Below are 19,701 nucleotides of genomic sequence, written 5' to 3' on the forward strand. Positions count from 1 at the left end.
CTCATTCACTTGTTTTGGCTTTGTCCATTGTTAATCTTTTCATGCATTAGCCATAGGTTTCAATTATCATTGTGGTTGATGTAAATCTTGCCTATCCTTAGTGAGTCGACAGTAAGACTTCCGTACTGAAAACAGGGCTAACCCCTCTAGTACGTCGAAACTATCCTCGCATGGTGGATGTTGTTTTTGGTCGAGTTTTCTCCCATTGATAATGAAAAGCCTCAGTGCTTGTGTTTAAAATTGAATCCACCAACTTTTGGAAATCTTTTAGCCGAACTACGGCGTTTTGATCCTTACCTTTGATGGAAGGTACGTAGGCAGCGGGTTCATCCGTTCAAACCCAATAACCCAATAAAAATTGTATATTCTTTTCTCATCATCCCAATCATGTTTGCACAATACTTATGTCATAACAAATAACAATCTTTTACAACAAGTGTGAAAAGGGCTCCCTAGGAGTACCTAGGACGTAGTGGGTGCCTAACACCTTCCCATTGCGTAATTTACCCCTTACCCAGAATCTCTGATCTTTTTATTAGTTTTCTACGTGTAAAACTTCTTAGGCTTTTGTTCGCTTTTTAGCCAGTCCTTTGGATAAATAAAAGTGCGGTGGCGACTCGAAATTTCATTGTATCTCTTGCTTATGATTTAATCGATAGATCATATAGCGACGAATACACCGCTACAGAAAAGTGGCGACTCTGCTGGGGAACAAAACCACCGAATCCTTGGTGGTATTGCCTACTTTTCACCCTTGTTGTGCTATATTATTATTTGTTATTTGACATATTTTTGTACAATTTGGGATCACTGTATTGATTGTAATGTTTGAATTGCTTGATATACAATTGTTGTTTGCTTTGGTGATCTGTGAGATGAGTTCTATACCCGAACTCGAGTGCACTCTAGGATAGGAGAATGGCATAGTCTTGTCGATTGGTGTGGAGTATTCCTTAGCCTGTTGACTTGCGAGTCCATTCACTTGGTGGAGGTCATGTTGAACTAATAATGTCACACAAGTTATTTGTGGTTAGGCATTATTCTTTCAATCATGTTCCGCAGAAGCCAAGGACCGTAGTTTACCAAACCCATCTTGGCCTATTTTTAGGACCGTAGTGCGGAGGTCGTTCAGATGTCAGTTCTGATGCGATTGTCACGCGATACTACACTCATAAGAGTTTCTCTTGAGAATATTCTTGGAATACGAGTATTCGTTCCTCCGATAATATTCGAAAGATGGAACGATGATTATGGGAACCTCTGATAGAACATGTCTGGCAGGTTTAAACCCTAGTACACTCCCTTTGGGTGGTTCTTAACCGAAACTCCATGCTCGTGACTCTCAACAAACCCGTGATTCGTGGTTGAGTCGTTCAAACATTGTTAATATCAATGGATCCCGGATCAGGTGTAAAACCTAAAATCCACCAAAGCGGCTGGTTGATATTAAGAATGTTTGAACCGGTTCATGTACCGTTAATATCAATGGAACTTGGGTGTCGATAAGGTGAAAACCTAAATCCACCAAAATGGATGATTGATATTAGGGATACATAGAGCTTTCCCACGACCTTTGTTTGGTGTGCTTTGCTTGATCCTTGAGTGTGTTTGTTGCATTCATACATTCACGCATTCATCCGCATCCATGTCATCAAAAGAGAAAATTTTCAAGGAACTCAAAGGAGTTTATTTGCAAAAATTTTCAAACATGGAAAAACCGGGAAAATTTTTTAACCTGATATATCTGATGAGATATTCTCATATATGATCAAAATGCTTAAATATTTCAAAGTTTGCAAATAAAACCCTCGGGTTCCTTTGATATAAAAACAAGCATATGCATAAACACTTCATGCATCATTTGCATAAACAGGTGTTTTGTTCCAGTCTCCCGTCCTGTGGTCTGACCCTGCGATCTTCATTTATTTTGAAGACGCACTTTGCCGGTATTATACCAGAGCCGACTCTGCCAGATTGATGGATCATCCTGAGCTAGGGAACTGTGAACTCGAAGAAGATGTTTGCCAGACTAAGTGCTTTTAATGGATTTATTCCTGTTGATGGATTTTTTCCTGTTGATGGATTTATTCCTGGTTAACTAATCCCGGGCTGGCATTGGCTACTGTTCTGGGGCACTTAAGGAGCAAGGTTTGTTCACAAGTGGAGGATTTATCCATGATGATCAGCCTGAAGAAGAGGAAGTTGCTGCTATCATTGAAGAAGATGCAGAGGATATGAGCGATTTTGTTATTCCTGGTGGTGTCTGCCACAATTGGGTCGCTGTAGATGTTCCTACAGTCATCCATAGATCAGAGTAATCGTTCACTATGCTTAAAACCCTTCTCCCATGCCAAAAGGAGAAGTGATGACATTGTTGGCAAAGCATATATACAATGATGTTTTCATTCAATTAATGCATTGTTAAACATTTGTTTTTCCATTTGTTTTCACTTTTTGCTTTTGCATGAAATCAGTGATCACAAAAAACCATGAAAAACAAGAAAACAACATTTTTCATCTGCATAAGTGATTTGCTTGTTTTAAATTCAAAAGCTTTTCATTATCCAGAATCATTATGCAGGGATTTCTAAACCCATTGAACATAATGATCCAACGCCATCTCCCAATTTTGAATTCCCTGTATTTGAGGCAGAGGAAGATGATGTTGAAGGGGATTCCTGATGAGATTACCCGCCTTCTTGAGCACCAAAGAAACTCATTCAGCTGTATCACGAGAATCAGCAAACCAGTCAAACTGGGGCATTATAAAAAATAAAAAAAAAATAAAAAAATAAAAAAATAAAAAAAAATAATAAAAAAAAAAAGAGGGTGAAAAAGAAAAAATCAAAAAAATCAGGAAAATTTTTCAAAATTTTTCAAAGGGAAAAAAGAAAATTGATACCCTCAAGTCCCTAGTTGACTGATGCTGAATGGATTCAGAGTCGTTATGACCAATTGAATTCGATTGAAGAAAAGCAATTAACTGCCATGTGTCATGGTCAGTTATATCAGCAGAGAATGAAGAAAGCATTCGACAAGAAGGTCAAGCCTCGTGTGTTCCGAGAAGGTGACCTCGTGCTCAAGAAAGTTTTGTCTTTCGCGCCCGATTCCAGGGGCAAGTGGACTCCAAACTACGAGGGTCCATATGTTGTTAAGAGAGCCTTTTCAGGCGGTGCTTTGATGCTTACAACAATGGATGGGGAGGATTTCACTCGTCCTGTGAATTCAGATGCAGTTAAGAGATACTTTGCCTAAAAAAAAGTATATGCAAATGAAAAAAAATGCAAATAAAAAAAACAGAATAGCTCGCTAAGTTGAAAACCCGAAAGGGCGGCTTAGGAAAAAATGAGCGTCTCGGTGGAGAACCCGCAAGGGTAATCCAGGCAAAAATTAGAGACTTGAAAAAAGAATATATTTGCATCCCGCTAGATTGAGTACCTCACCCTGGGGCAATCTAGGCAAAAATTCGGGATTTGGCAAGTAACTGCATCCTGACAAGACTTTCTGGTTTATCAGCCGTCATTTCGTCAGAAGATTCTCGATTCGTCGTCAACTGAAGCTTCGGATACATCGAGATTCAAATTGGTAGAGAAAGGATCATTATGTTCAATGTAGCCCTCTTTCAATATACATCACTGATTTCAAATTTGTACAGATCTATGGAGTCTTGCCATTTGCAGACTACCATTCCATCAAATCAATTTGAGCTTTTTATCCAATTATTTGCACTCTTATTTGTTTCAATTCAACAAATGTTTTGCATGTTTTAAATTGATAAAATATCATTGTTTTAAACAAATAAATTTTTCAAAATTTTTGTTTAAACAAAGTGAACATTCACAAGATTGAAAGGATACTCAAGAATATCTCAGTGCTCTCCCGAGGGTGGCATGATTTCCAACAGGTAAGACATTTGTTCATATTCCTGGTTTGGTGGTATCTTCTTTCTTCAGATCTTTGTTGGGGTTGTTCCTCAAACAGAGTTGTTGTTGGGGTTGTTCCCCAGTATAGTCACAGCAGAGTGTTGTTGAAGACTTCGTTTTCTCCAGCAGCAGTTTTCCCTAGCATGGGTGTTTTCTTATAGAAGTTTCGGCGGTTGATGGTTTGTCATCTTGGTGCCCCGTCACTTTCTCCAGTGGGTCGCTCGCCCCAGACTTTATTTGTCTCCTCAGCAGTCATGAGTATAACTGTTGATTGATATTCCCCTCGGAGTCGCGAGTAGAGCTGTTTGTTGATATCCCCATCGGATTTGCGAACAGAGTTGTTGTCACTCTTCCCAGTGCCGTTGCCAGTGGAATTGTCTGTTTCCTCAGCACGGTCGCTTTCTTTGTTAAGACTCGGTAAGTCAGCGGTTTGATACCCGGTACTTTACCTTTTCCCCGGCGAAGTCGTCTGCGGAATTGTTGCTATCTCTCCATCAGAGTTTCTCTCTTCAGCAGAGCAGGATTTATTTTCCTATTCAGTGGTTGATTGGGTTGACATCCCAGTATTACATCCATCTTTTCCTCAGCATAGTCTGCAGAGTGTTTGTTGTGGCAGTTTCTCCTGTTGAATGCTCTTTCAATCCCCAGTATGGTCGGATGATGGCTTTGGGCCTCCAGTGAACGGATTGATTTCCTGACTGTTTGTGATCCCCAGTAGAGTGGCTTTTATTGCAGAATCTACTTGTTGTGATCAGTTTGCTGTATATTCTCCCCAAGTGGAGTGGTTCGTTGCAGAATCTACTTGTGTGATCTGTCCTCCCTCAGTGGTTTGTTCCCAAGAGAGTAGCTGACAGTTTTCCCCAGTAGAGCTGCTTATGCAGTTAGATTCTATTTGGATGATATCTTTCTCCCTCAGTGAGTTGATCCCCAGCGGAACTTTGTGGATTTGCTTCTACAGCAGTTGGTGTTTGTGCAATGCACTTTTGTTTCTCAGTTGACACTGGGATCTCCTGCAGATATCTTGGGTTTTTCTCTTGTTCCCCTACAGATTCGTTTTGGTGGCTGCTTTGCCCGTTGCGACTTTCTGCACCCTGATTGGGTTGTTTCCTGATATCTCTGATTCTTTGCTTCTTCAGCAGTACTTGCAGATCTTTGCTTTACAGCATGTAGATCTCCGCAGATTGGCTTTCCAGCTGGTTTTTCCCCTGGAAGTATAATACCGGATGTTTGGTTCCCGAACCTGTTTGTGTTAGAATTGTCTGTTTTGTCAGCATTCATCAAACATAAATCACGCATATTCATGCATATTCATAAACATTCAGATATTCATGTTGCATTTCTCGCCATATATCTTTTGTTTGTCGTGTCTCCTGCTATGGTGATACAGATCTCTTTACAGATCTCCCCAAGCAGATGTCGGGTGTTATAAAATCTCTCCATTTAGAGTCAACCCCATAAGCAGAAAATGTTTGTCTTTCCTTCTGCAGTTCCCCACTGAGATATATCCTCGTGGATGACGGTTTCTTCCGTTTCCTCCCAACACATATATTGGGATGGATTTTCCTATTTGAGTTACATCCTCATTAGGACGTGTCTTGATTCAGTCTGTCTTTTCGGATCATTCCCGAATTGGCTATTTGTCAAATGTCTTGTGTTTCCCAGCGGGTTGTTCCCCAGCGGAATGTTTTTGGGCCTCTACCCTCATAACCGGTAGTTATAAGTCCTACTTTTCCTGGCTTTCTTGGTAGAATTTGTGGTTATACACCTTTTTTATTCTCCAGCCAGAGTTTTGGTCTTCTACCTATTACCCGGTAGTTGTAAACCCTATTTTCCTGCTCTTCAGCAGTCTGTGGTTTGTTATAAACCCTATCTTGGTTTCCCGTGCGGATTTGTGATTTGTTCTATTCCCCACGTGGAGTTGTTGGTCTTCTACCCCGTATTCGGTAGATGTAAACCCTAATTTTGTGGTTATCTTCATCTAGTTCTTGATGTTGATTTTCCTTTGCTTGGATAAGTTGCTCAGATCAGCACTTATATCCCTAGCAAGTCTTTTGTGGATAATTGCCGTATGCTAGCAATTTTATCCCCAGTGGGTCCTTTCACCGTTTGCTAGTGATTTGTTCCCCGGATCATTGGTTGTATACCAATGCATCCCCAGCTAGTCCCTGTGGATAATTGCCGAATGCTTGCAATTTATCCTCAGCAGATCGCCTTTCATTTACCCTTTTGTCGGTAATGTCTGTTGCTCCTTTTTGATTGGTCATCATTATATACCTATTTTGGTATCCCGATGCCTTTCTTTTCGGATTTTATCCTATAAACAACCTACAACCCGGTTCAGGATAATTTTCCTTGCGAGGTTATTATTCACGTTTTGACGGCTATGAATAATATATCTCATGCGCTCTTTAGTTGGAATCCTTTGTTGATTTCCCCAGCTGAGCAAGATTCGTATTCTTTGTAGAATCGAATATCCATCCTTTAACCAATTTGCGTTTTGGATGATGAGTGTTTTGGAACACACACCAATTCACGTTCTTTTTATCCATCCTTTAACCAGTTTGCGTTTTGGATGATGAGTGTTTTGGAACACACACCAATTCACGTTTTTTTGTCCATCCTTAAACAAGTCTGCTGTTCTAGCTTTCTTCAGGGTGATGAGTGTTTTGGAACACACACCAATTCACGTTTTTTTGTCCATCCTTTAAACAAGTCTGCTGTTCTAGCTTTCTTCAGGGTGATGAGTGTTTTGGAACACACACCAATTCACGTTTTTTGTCCATCCTTAAACAAGTCTGCTGTTCTAGCTTTCTTCAGGGTGATGAGTGTTTTGGAACACACACCAATTCACGTTTTTTGTCCATCCTTAAACAAGTCTGCTGTTCTAGCTTTCTTCAGGGTGATGAGTGTTTTGGAACACACACCAATTCACGCTTTTTTGTCCATCCTTTAAACAAGTCTGCTGTTCTAGCTTTCTTCAGGGTGATGAGTGTTTTGGAACACACACCAATTCACGCTTTTTTGTCCATCCTTTAAACAAGTCTGCTGTTCTAGCTTTCTTCAGGGTGATGAGTGTTTTGGAACACACACCAATTCACGTTTTTTGTCCATCCTTTAAACAAGTCTGCTGTTCTAGCTTTCTTTCGGATGATGAGTGTCTTGGAACACACACCAATTCACGCTTTTTTGTCCATCCTTTAACCAGTTTGCGTTTTGGATGATGAGTGTTTTGGAACACACACCAATTCACGTTTTTTGTCCATCCTTTAAACAAGTCTGCTGTTCTAGCTTTCTTTCGGATGATGAGTGTCTTGGAACACACACCAATTCACGCTTTTTTGTCCATCCTTTAACCAGTTTGCGTTTTGGATGATGAGTGTTTTGGAACACACACCAATTCACGTTTTTTGTCCATCCTTTAAACAAGTCTGCTGTTCTAGCTTTCTTTCGGATGATGAGTGTCTTGGAACACACACCAATTCACGCTTTTTGTCCATCCTTTAAACAAGTCTGCTGTTCTAGCTTTCTTTCGGATGATGAGTGTCTTGGAACACAAACCAATTCACGTCTTCGGACTTTATCCTATAAACAACCCAGTAACCGGTTCAGGATAATTTTCCTTTCGAGTATATTATTCACGGTCTGCCGGTAATGAATAATATGTCTCATGCGCTCTTTAGTTGGAATCCTTTGTTGTTTTCCCCTCAGAGTAAGATTCATATTCCTTGTGGAATTGAATAGCCATCCTTAAACAAGTCTGCTGTTCTAGCTTTCTTCAGGGTGATGAGTGTTTTGGAACACACACCAATTCACGTTTTTTGTCCATCCTTAAACAAGTCTGCTGTTCTAGCTTTCTTCAGGGTGATGAGTGTCTTGGAACACAAACCAATTCACGATTTCGGATCTTATCCTATAAACAACCTACAACCCGGTTCAGGATAATTTTCCATGCGAGGTTATTATTCACGTTTTGACGGCTATGAATAATATATCTCATGCACTCTCTTGTCGAACACTTTGTTTGTTTCCCCAACTGAGTAAGATTTGCATTCTTTACAGAATCAAATAGCCATCCTATAAACAAGTTTGCTTTCGCTCTCTTCAGGATGATGAGTGTTTTGGAACACACACCAATTCACGTCTTTGGTCGGTCACCTTTTATATACCCAGTAACCGGTATCCTTGGTGTTTCTTCCTGTTTTTGTTACCCTTATACCGGTGACGTCTCATTTCCTTGTGCTTCCCTAGTGGAACTTCTTTTTGCTTCTCCCCAGGAGTCAGCTTGTGTCTCTCCAATGGATTTATTTTCCTTTGGAATTTTTCTTTTCCCCAGTGTGAGTCCTTCACTCCCTTGTGAGGTCTCCAGTCTGTTTTCTTTTCCCTAATCAGAGTCGTGTCTTGTTCACGCTGTGTCAGTTTTGTTTATCCCCAACTAGAGTTTTGTTAGAGTCTCTGTTCCTGGTGAGTGTACTACTCCGATGGATCGTCTTTTCTTCTGTGTGAATCACATTCCCCACAGAATTTGTGTCTTTTGCATGCATACATTTGCATCATGAGGTCTCTTAGGGACCAAAATTTGTCTCATTACTGTTATTTAAGCCCATTCTACCGCGTCGAGATGAAGATTTCTAAACTTCACTTCTCCGGCTAGAATGACCTTAAATAGGGGCATCTGTAAGACCCCAATTTTGGCCCTAAGATCCCTCATGGCCCATATCATATCATATCATGGCCTCAAGGATCATTGCATGCCCTGGTTTCCCTCCTAGTGGGTGGTTTGCCTTGTGAGTTGATTCTTGATCACCAAGCATACTTTGCATTTGTATATCTTTGCTTTCATATGTTTACTAACCAAAAAGTACAAAAATATTGTCAGTTTAACCTTGTTGCCTGCAGTTGAAGCAACCATCAGCAATTAGGTCAAAGTCAGTCATTGGTCAGTCAAAGCAGTGAATGGTGGCCATTCTTGCAGAATTTGGGCACCATGATCAATAATCAAGGGTTCATACAACTTGGGACATCCTTTGAAGTCAAGCTCTCAAAGATTTAGGGTTTGGAATTCATCAGAAATGCTTCAGTCATCCAAAACCCTAGAAAAGTCAACTGAAGTCAAACTTGGTCAACTGTGGATTTAATCAGTGATTTGATGGATGGAATTGATTTGAAGGAGCTCATTCATACTTATATAAGCCTCATATATCATGTCAAACCTCATCATGGAAGAATTCAAAGTCAAACAGAAAATTTCCCAAAATAGAAAGTGGACCTGTAATTTTAACTGCCAAAAATGGAAACTTCTTGATCCTCAACTTACATCATGATACAAGCTTCAAATGAATTTTTGCCCAACATGAAAGTTGAAGATCTTGTTCTCCCATTTTCAAAAAGTCCAAGAACTCCCAAATCCCATGTATGGTTTGCAAGATATGATCAATTCAATTTCAAAAATTTATGAACTTCAACAAGCCATATCTCATGAACCATAAGGCCAAATTTGTTGGGGTTTTTTCCTACAAACCACATTTCTTCTCCTCTTTCCAAAAATATAAATTTCATGAACCAAAACCTTGCCAATCAAAATGGCATTTTTTGGACTTGTTTCATTTAAATTCAAGTTTGACTCAAGTTTGACTTTTTGATTTAAACATTTTTGACACAATTGGCCATTTGGGACTTGTTCTAAATGATGTTTGCAACATGTTCCAAGCCTAAATTTGTGCTCATGCTGCTATTATACCTCTCCCATGTGCATATTTTGGAAATTAGCAAATAGTGCATTTTTTGGTTCATTCAAGTGAAACAAGTTAACCACTCCATCAGCAAACTTAAAACAGCAAATAGAATGGTCATTTGCAGCCTGTTTAGAAGCCCAATTCGTGTACAACTCACACCCTCCACTTCCATATTTTCCAAGCTTAGCAAATTGCAAATGGTCTTCATTAAGTTAAACCAGCTTAGCATGTGATTAAGGGACCTTAAACAGCAAATATAAGTGAACTTTCTGTCACTTCTAAACCCTAGCCACAGCCTTTGCGCAGCAGAATTTCTCACTCTCTCACTTTTGCATTTTGACTCTTTTTGCAAATTCTGTCAAAAACTTCAAAAGACCTCAAGCTACTTGTGGTTGTTCCATCATCCATCATCAATATTGAGCTTGTTCCAACCATCAAATCACAACTGGACAGCCATTTTCTAACTCTGTTTTTCGAAGGACCAGTCATGGTGAAATCGAGATTTGGAAGTTTCAAGCAAGTTTGAGTCAAAGTGCTTCAAGGTTTCTTCATTCCAAAGCATAGTGGACCTCTGTTTGAGCTGGAAGCATACAAACAACCACTGTTCCTTGATTTTCTTCACAGCCAAGTAAGATTTCGACTATCCTTTCTCACCGAACCATGCCATGTTTAACGTAGAGCCTAGCATGCTGATTGCAATGAAGTTTGTCTCATGTAATTTGGTTGACTAGTTTGCAAGAAATCTGAAAAAATAAGATGGATAATCATTTGCATTTTTGCTCGAATCTCTTACCACAGTTTGTTTCCATGAAAACTAAGTTTGGATTTGTATTGTATATGCTCTAATGGTCCTGTTGGTATGCCATTTATTCATTTCTGAAACTTTTCATTCATGAGCAAAGTTTGATGTTCATATTTCTTCTGCTCGATTCATGCATATGACTGTGTTTTGTGGAAAATCAATGTTGGATTGTTGTTCACCTTGCCTTGCTGATCATGTCTATGTATTTATTTGGGATTTCTGGAAAATTTCATCAAGCACGATTTTGTAGATGATGAATGTTGTTACTGTATGTTTAAAAACCCTAAGTTGCCCAGAAAAGTAAATGGTGATTGGCTGCTGTTGCTCATTGTACTGTTCCATTGGCCATCAGCCAATTAAAACATTTCGTGGCCATAGCCTGTACGCAGTCGTTTTGTTAAGTGAGGCGCACAATTACAAGTGTGCCACTCGGTCAACCATGTTTGACCTTCCCTTCATGTTATTTGTTCATGTTTGGTTCCAATTGTACCTCAACTTCCAAAAATCATTTCTAATTCATTTCAACTCCAAAAATCATGGGATTTTTTGTATCTTGATCATGAAAATGTCTAGTTTTTTACCATTATTTTTCCAGATTTTTCTGATCAATGAATTTTAATTGGCCTTAGGGTTTATGTAAAGTGACCAAAAAATGATACATATTGCCAAAACCCTTGTGAAATGGTGAGTTTGTATCCATTGGTTCTGAAAATTTTTGTGGTTAAACTAGACTCATTCATCTTTGTTTACATGTAGAGTTTGTGCATTTATCACTTGTGGTTTGCTAGATACAAATTTTTGAACTAGGGTGTGACAACTTGTGTCACACCAATGATGTGCATTTTCTTGATTTTTGTTCACATGCTTCCTGACCTCCAAATGATCCAATTTTTTGCATGAATCATCTATCATATGTCTAGTTTGTGCATGAATTTTCTTGGATTTAATGATGCCATTTTCCATTTAATTGTGAATTTTCTTCCCTGCCTAGTCAAATGTTGACTTTATGTGATACATGTTGCCAAATCCTTTGGGAAATCCTCATATCTTATTGTATGATCATGAAATTTCATATGTGCACACTAGACATCTTGAGCTTTGCATTGGTGTTAATCCCGTCCATTTCTCATCTGTTTTCATTTTGTTATGATTTTTTGAAGATGACCCATGAATTGTTGACTTCTTTGTGCACATTTGAAATTGTGTTGACTTCCTGATTTTAATTGACTATCTTCCCATGATCCAATTGAGATGAAATTTCATATGCATGCTATGTTATGGATTGTGATTGAGTATGATTTATTTCATGATTTTTGGAATTGTTTTTGACTGCTTTTGAGCTTGGTCTTGCTATTGACCTTTTGTGTGCTCCCTCTTGCCATGTTTTGACTTCTTTGGTCTATAAAATGACAATGATGCATGATTTGATTGTGAATCCAATTGAGGTAGCTTCTTAAATGTTTGAACATGAATTGGGTTGACTTTTCTTTGCTGTTTTGACCTTTTCTTTCATCTTTGACCCTAGGCTAGTCCTAGTGGTCTTTTGAGCTTACAATTGAGTTAATGTTTCAGGTTAAGCACCAATGCCTCAAAGATCATTCAAATTTGATTGAGTTGGATTATATATATCATGTGCTAACCCTTGTTTTGTAGGTGTGACTCACATAGTTGAGTCTTGTGCTTTGCACATTGGTCCCTCTGTGGTTGACTGTTGTTTATCCATTCCTTTTTGTTTTAAACTGTGGAACTGTGAACTGATTTGTTTGATTTTTCTCAGGTACCCTTTAGTTGCTTTATTTGCTTGCTTTGCTATTTAGCAATTGCTTTTGAGGTATAATTACTTCCTCTTCATGTAGTCTGGAGACCCGGTCTGTTATTTGACCGGGCAAACTGTCTGAAGTCCTCCTTAAGAGGCAATGCTTGTGTATGTTAAAATTGTCCCAAGCAGGAAAAGTCCTTCAAGTAAGGCAATTGGTAGATCAAAGGGATAAGTAGCCTATCCCCTACTATTCAGTGAGTCCTCTCCTTGCTCCCATTACATGGTTGTAGCATTGAGATAAAAACCCAAAATCTATCGAGTCAATAATGTGGAAAGAGCTCCATCTTTCTGAGCTCCCACACTTTCTGATATGCTCTCCCTGATCAGGGATAGAAGCAATGAGGCACACCCCTCATTCTCCTTCTCATCTGCTTCACCTTAGCCTCTCAATGGCAAGGTTAAGAGCAACTCTGTGACCCTATTCCAGTTGGCCTCAGTGCCTAACCCTCTTGTGTGAGCCTCCTTGTTTGGCTATAGAGTGTACTGTTTGATATTGATTGATTGATTGATTGCTTCATATACACATGTTTGCTTTCATGCTTTGTGCACTCATCATCATTAATTGCTCATCAATGCATAATCATCTCATTTGTCTTTGTGACATTATCATTGCTGTTTACCCATTGAGGACAATTGTAAGACCATCCATTGGCCATTGCTCCTATGATATGGAAGTGAGTATAAGACCATCACCTTGGCCACTCATCTTATCTTTGCCTGATGCATTTACTTGATTGTACGTGAGGAAGCAACTGTAAGTCCCTGCAAGTTGGCATTTGCTCTCCTATGATCACATGTTGTTTTGTTTGTTTGTATGTGAGGATACAACTGTAAGTCCCTGCAAGTTGGCATTTGTATTCCTAGGACCATACTGTGGAGGTTAGAGTAAGCCCAGACAGATTGGCATCTGACATCCATGTTTTGTTTTCTTTGTTTATGTGAGGTTGCAATTGTAAGTCCCTGTAAGTTGGCATTTGCTTTCCTGTGATCATAATTTGGTTTATCTGTTTGTATGTGAGGTTGCAGTTATAAGTCCCTGTAAGTTGGCATCTGCTTTCCTGTGATCATAGTTTGTTTTATCTGTTTGTATGTGAGGATCCATTGTAAGTCCCTGTAATGTGGCATTGGCTTTCCTGTGATCATATGTGGAGTTAACCTAAGTCCAGATAGATTGGCAGTTGACTTCCATATTTCATCTTTGTTTTCTTTTGAGGAGATTAGTGTAAGACCATTGAGTGGCATCTGATATCCAGTTTTATTTTAGGAGATTGGTGTAAATCCATCTATTGGTATCCGGTATCCGCCTTTTATTTCTTTGTTTGAGGAGATTAGTGTAAGACCATTGAGTGGCATCTGATATCCAGTTTTATTTTAGGAGATTGGTATAAGCCTAGTGATTGGCATCCGATATCCGCTTTTGCTTTCTTCTTTGTTTGTTTGTTATTATCCATTGCCCATTCCAAAGGACACACTTGAATCATCTCCTATATGATTTCAAGAGGTGAACCTTCTAAGAAGTTTTACTTTCCATCTTCATCCATTCATCATTCATTATGTCCTAAACCTTTTCACACTTTGATTTCAAACTTGACATAGTTATTGTGCAAACATCTTCATGTTTTCTAACTAAAAACCTGGACCTCAAGTCCTTGACTTTTTTCAAACTCCATTTCATAATACTTCTTTTGAATCAATCTTAATCATACTTTGACTCCATTTTCATAATCACAATCAATTAACTTCACTCATTCACTTGTTTTGGCTTTGTCCATTGTTAATCTTTTCATGCATTAGCCATAGGTTTCAATTATCATTGTGGTTGATGTAAATCTTGCCTATCCTTAGTGAGTCGACAGTAAGACTTCCGTACTGAAAACAGGGCTAACCCCTCTAGTACGTCGAAGCTATCCTCGCATGGTGGATGTTGTTTTTGGTCGAGTTTTCTCCCATTGATAATGAAAAGCCTCAGTGCTTGTGTTTAAAATTGAATCCACCAACTTTTGGAAATCTTTTAGCCGAACTACGGCGTTTTGATCCTTACCTTTGATGGAAGGTACGTAGGCAGCGGGTTCATCCGTTCAAACCCAATAACCCAATAAAAATTGTATATTCTTTTCTCATCATCCCAATCATGTTTGCGCAATACTTATGTCATAACAAATAACAATCTTTTACAACAAGTGTGAAAAGGGCTCCCTAGGAGTACCTAGGACGTAGTGGGTGCCTAACACCTTCCCATTGCGTAATTTACCCCTTACCCAGAATCTCTGATCTTTTTATTAGTTTTCTACGTGTAAAACTTCTTAGGCTTTTGTTCGCTTTTTAGCCAGTCCTTTGGATAAATAAAAGTGCGGTGGCGACTCAAAATTTCATTGTATCTCTTGCTTATGATTTAATCGATAGATCATATAGCGACGAATACACCGCTACACCCAGCCTCTCACTAAAGGAACAATCTCAATTTTCTCTCAAATTTCAGATCTAAATTTTGATCTCCTCGATTGAAATTTCAGATTTAAAATTCCTTAGCCTTCATCCACTTCATCCAGAGATCACACTGCAAGCTTGAACATCAAGAATTCGTGCTCCTAAGTTCTCCATTTCAGAGGTTTACTTCAAACTTTGATCTCTTCGAATCTCATCATACATTGCCTATTTCTTGTTATTATTGTGTTGTCTGAAGTCCTCTCTATAGAGGCATCATTATTGAGTGCTTAATTGTTGAAATCCATGAAGTTCAGCATGAACACCATATTTTTCTCCTTCTGATTTCTCTTACTATAGGGATCTAGAAGAGAAACTAATGGTACCTCTGCAACTCTCACCGGAAAATGCAACCTCGTCGGAGAAGACGGTGGTGTACACCACCGTCTCTTTGCCAGATCAAATCTGAGCCATCAGATGCGTTTTCCAGATCTAATTGTGGCCATCAATTGTTATGACTTATTTTAATGTCTCGTGTGTCTCATTGACTAAGGCTTATGGTGAGCGCGCGCATGTGGAGCGTTTGATCAGCCACGTCAATTAATGAGGCTTGATCAGACGCCTCTCCTTTTTTCTGATTTTCTTAATTTCCATTTTATTTCTTTTATTTCATTTAACTTCAAAAATTCATAACTCTCTCATTTTTAATCCAAAAAATATGGGACCAATTGCATTATTTCTATTTTTAATTCTAGTTTCTAAAAATGATTTTTAATAATTTTTATTTCATCATTTGATATTTTTTGTGAATTTTCTCTTTTTTGGCCATTTTTAATTCATTTTAAATAGTTTTTGATATTCAAAAAATACAAAAATATTTTCTTAACCTATTTGAATGATGATGGATCTATGAAAAATATTCTCACCAATTTATTAATTGATTTGAGATTTAATTGAGATTTTAGTTCAATTAGGTTGTTTTTATTCATTTTTAATTGATTAAAAATAGTTTCTGACTTTTAAAAATGCTGAAATTTTTTGTCAAACTTTGTTTGACCTTGTTAAACTTGGGATAAATCACTTGGACCTTTCAAAGTTGATTTGAAGTGATTTTGAAGTTTGACCTTTCTTTAATATTTTAATTCAAGTTTATTTTCAAATATTAAAAATGCTAAATATATTTGGTTCATGTCTTGACTTCCAATCTTCATCTCACTTCTGTTTTTGATTGTTTGACCATGATCTTCAATGTCATTGGCCAACACTTGTTGATTGGTACATTCCATTTCATTTAATGCACTTTATTCTCTCCATTTTCATTATCCATTATTCATCTCCTTCTTCTTCTTCTTTCTTTTTGATCAATGAGTTAAAGGTTGATAAGTTAGCATTGATTAGGGAGGCTTAATCTTCCTTAATTCAAATCTAATTCATCTTGATCAATTGATCAAATGAATGGCTTTGCATTAAGGATAGGTTGCTTCCTAAAATCATGCAAAGGACTTAAACCAATACAAGATCAATTCCTTTTTTTCTTTTTGGCATGGCAAGTTGTTGGAACTTGGTTCACTAATCAAGACTTCTAACTTGTGTTGTTGCCTATATTATTATTGACCGGCCTCAGATAGTTGTGACTTCTACATAAGTCCAATTACGATTGCTTAACATAGCGCTAAATTTGCCTTATGGCACACTAACTACTAACATTAATCATTAACCATTAACATTTACTTTTTGCTCTTTACTTTTATGCAATTTGCTATTCTTTCACATATTATTCATTTGCTTTTCCCTTTGCTCACTTGAGCACATGTTTATGTTAATGCAATTTGCCTTTTGCTCACTTGAGCACATGATTTTGTATATACTTTTGTGCTTGTGTTTTGTTTGATTGTTGTTGACCACAATGCGAAGAATTGGGCAAAATGGACTTAGACTTTAGGACTTTCCCTATGCAAAATTTGGAGTCAAAGAGCAACTAGGCATTGGGCCTTTAGAGTGCTATAAAATTCAAAGAGCAACTAGGCATTGGGCCTTTAGACTGCTTAATGTTGAAATATGACCTTAAAAGGACCTACTTCTAAACTCTTCTTGTCCATTCCTTGTTTGTTTTGCTAGAATCTTTTAATGTGTGTGTTCTTGTGCTAGGGATTCCAACTTGATCCAAATTAAGGAACCATTACCATGAGCTTCTAAGAGAGAGGGACCCAAGATACATTGAGGAGCTTTCCAAGAGTTCATTTGATTGTTGATTGCTTGAGTTTATGCTTATGTGATTGCTTATTCCAAAGGATGGGAGCTACTTGGATCATCAATATGATCTCAAGAGAGGAACTCCATTTGGGGTCTTGTTCTCTTATCCCTTACCTCTTGTATGTTTAGGACTTTAGCCACTCTTCTTCTTCTATCCACTCTAACCCAAGCCAAAACCTTTGTGCAAACATTTAACACTTATTTTCAAACATTAGAAACCTAAGCCTTATGCTTTTGATTTTCAAACCTTCTTTTCATAACACTTATTTTGAATTGAACCTTTAAATCAACTTTGACCATATTTTGTAAATACTTTTCATTGGTAAATACCACCCACTCAAATACTTTTCTTTGTGGTTTCAATGGCCACTCTCTTAATCAAACTCTTTTCATAACCTTTAGCTATTAGGTTTGAGTTATCCTTGAGGTAGATGTAATGCTCACCTATATCCTTAGTGATGGACAATGAGTCTTCCATGCTTATTATAGGGTTAACCCTTCACTAGCATGTTGAAGCTATCCTAACATGGTGGATTTGTGGTTTTAGGTTGAGTTTTCTCCCTTGGATAACAAAAGACCTTAAGGCTTTTGGACCAATCAACTCACCAACTCATTTTTGAGATTTTTACCCCGAACTATGAGGTTTTGATCCTAATCTTTTTTTAAGATGGTACGTAGGCAATGGGTTTATCCATCCAAACACAAATGTAAATAAACTTGTATGTTCTCTTCTCATCTCTTCAATCATCTTTGCACAAATAAATTTTCACAAAATACGGCTCCCTAGGAGTACCTAGGATGTTGTTGAAGACTTCGCGTTCCTCTCCAGCAGTAGTCTCTCCTCAGAGCAGTCGCCAGCGGAGTTGTTGTGTCTCTCCTCAGCATGGTTGCTTTCCATTTTGTCCAGCTTAGTCTGCAGAATGGTTGTTGTGGCAGTTTCTGCCTATTGAAAGCTCTCTCAATCTCCAGTAGGGTCGGTTAGTGGCTCTAGCATCCCAAAGATGGGAGTGATTTCCTGATTTACTTTTGATCCTCAGTAGAGTGGATATTTTTGCAGAATCTACTTGTGTGATCCGTCGGATGTATGTTCTCTCCGAGTAGAGTGGCTTATCGCAGAAGCTACTTGTGTGGTGCTTTCTCCTTCAGTGGTTTGTGCTCTGAAAGGATAGCCGACAGCTTTCCCCAGTAGAGTTGCTTGCGCAGATAGATTCTACTCAGATGACTCTCCTTTAGTGGGTTGTTCCCCGGATTTGTTTGGAGTTGCTCTTGCAGCAGTTCGTGGTTGTGCCATGAACTCTTGTTTCTCAGCTGATGCTGATCCCCTGCAGATATCCGCAGGATTCTCCTGATCCCCTACAAATTTGTCTTGGTGGCAGTTTCGCCTGTTGTGACTTTCTGTACCCTGTTTGGGTTGTCCATTGATCCATTGCTCAGAGATTTAGTGTATCCTGATCTCTTTGTCTCCCCTGCAGTACCCGCAGATTTTTGCTTTACAGCATGTGGATCTCTAGCAGATTGGCTTTCCAGTTGGTTTTTCCCTGGAAGTATAGTACCAGGCGTTTGATTCCTGGGCCTGTTGTGTTAGAATTGTCTGTTTTGTCAGCATTCATCACACATAATCACGCATATTCATGCATATTCATAAACATTCAGATATTCATAGTGCATTCTTTTGCCATATATCTTTTGTTTGTTGTCTCCTGCTTTGGGTGATATAGATCTCTTTAATAGATCTTCCTAAGCAGATGTCGGGTGGTTAATCTCTCCATATAGAGTCAGCCCCGTAAGCAGAAAGTGTCTGTATTTTCCTTCTGCAGTTCCCCACTGAGATATGTCCTCGTGGATGACGGTTTCTTCCGTTTCCTCCCAACACATATATTGGGATGGATTTTCCTATTGAGTTATATCCTCATAGGACGTGTTTTGATTCAGTCTGTCTTTTCGGATCAATCCCGAATCGGCGTTTTGTCAGCTGTTTCTTGTGCTTCCCTGTGGAAGAAATGAAGGGTTTGCCCAATAACCGACATCATTTCATTTATCCCCAGCGGAGTTTTTTGGGCCTCTACCCTTATACCGGTAGTTGTAAGTCCTATGTCCTTGCTTCTTGGCGGAATTTGTGGTTATACACCTTTTATTCCTCAAGCAAGAGTTGTTGGTCTTCTACCTAGTAGTCGGTAGTTGTAAATCCTGTTTGCCTGCTCTCCAGCAGTTTGTGGTTTGTTATAAACCCTATTTTTGTTTCCCTTGCGGATTTGTAATTCGTTCCATCCCCACGCAGAGGTTGTTGGTCTTCTACCCCGTATCCGGTAGATGTAAACCCTAATTTGTGGTTTTCCCACCAGAATATGGCTACTACCCCGTATTCGGTAGTTGTAAGTCCTATCTCTTTTCCCCTCGCAGAGGTAACCTTTGTGGTTCGTTCTGGTTGATGGTGGATTCTCTGTTGCTGTGATTTTTATCCCCAACAAAGTTTGCGTTTCCCAGTGGTATAAGTTGAATAAGTGCTCAGTATTTGGCCTTCATTCACCCTATCCCCAGTGCAGTTTGTGGTCTTCTACCCCGTATTCGGTAGTTGTAAATCCCATGTTGTGATTGTTCTCCCCATCGGAGTTTGTGCCTTATGGTACAGGTGGATAATTGCCGGATGCTTGCAATTTTATCCCAGCTGAGTCGTTGGTTTCTACCCAGTAGTCGGTAGTGTTAACCTCTTGTTTCCTCAGCCAGATTTTGGTATTCTACCCCCGTAGT

This window comes from Lathyrus oleraceus, chromosome 3 (assembly GCF_024323335.1).
Source record: "Lathyrus oleraceus cultivar Zhongwan6 chromosome 3, CAAS_Psat_ZW6_1.0, whole genome shotgun sequence".
NCBI classification, from domain to species: domain Eukaryota; kingdom Viridiplantae; phylum Streptophyta; class Magnoliopsida; order Fabales; family Fabaceae; genus Lathyrus; species Lathyrus oleraceus.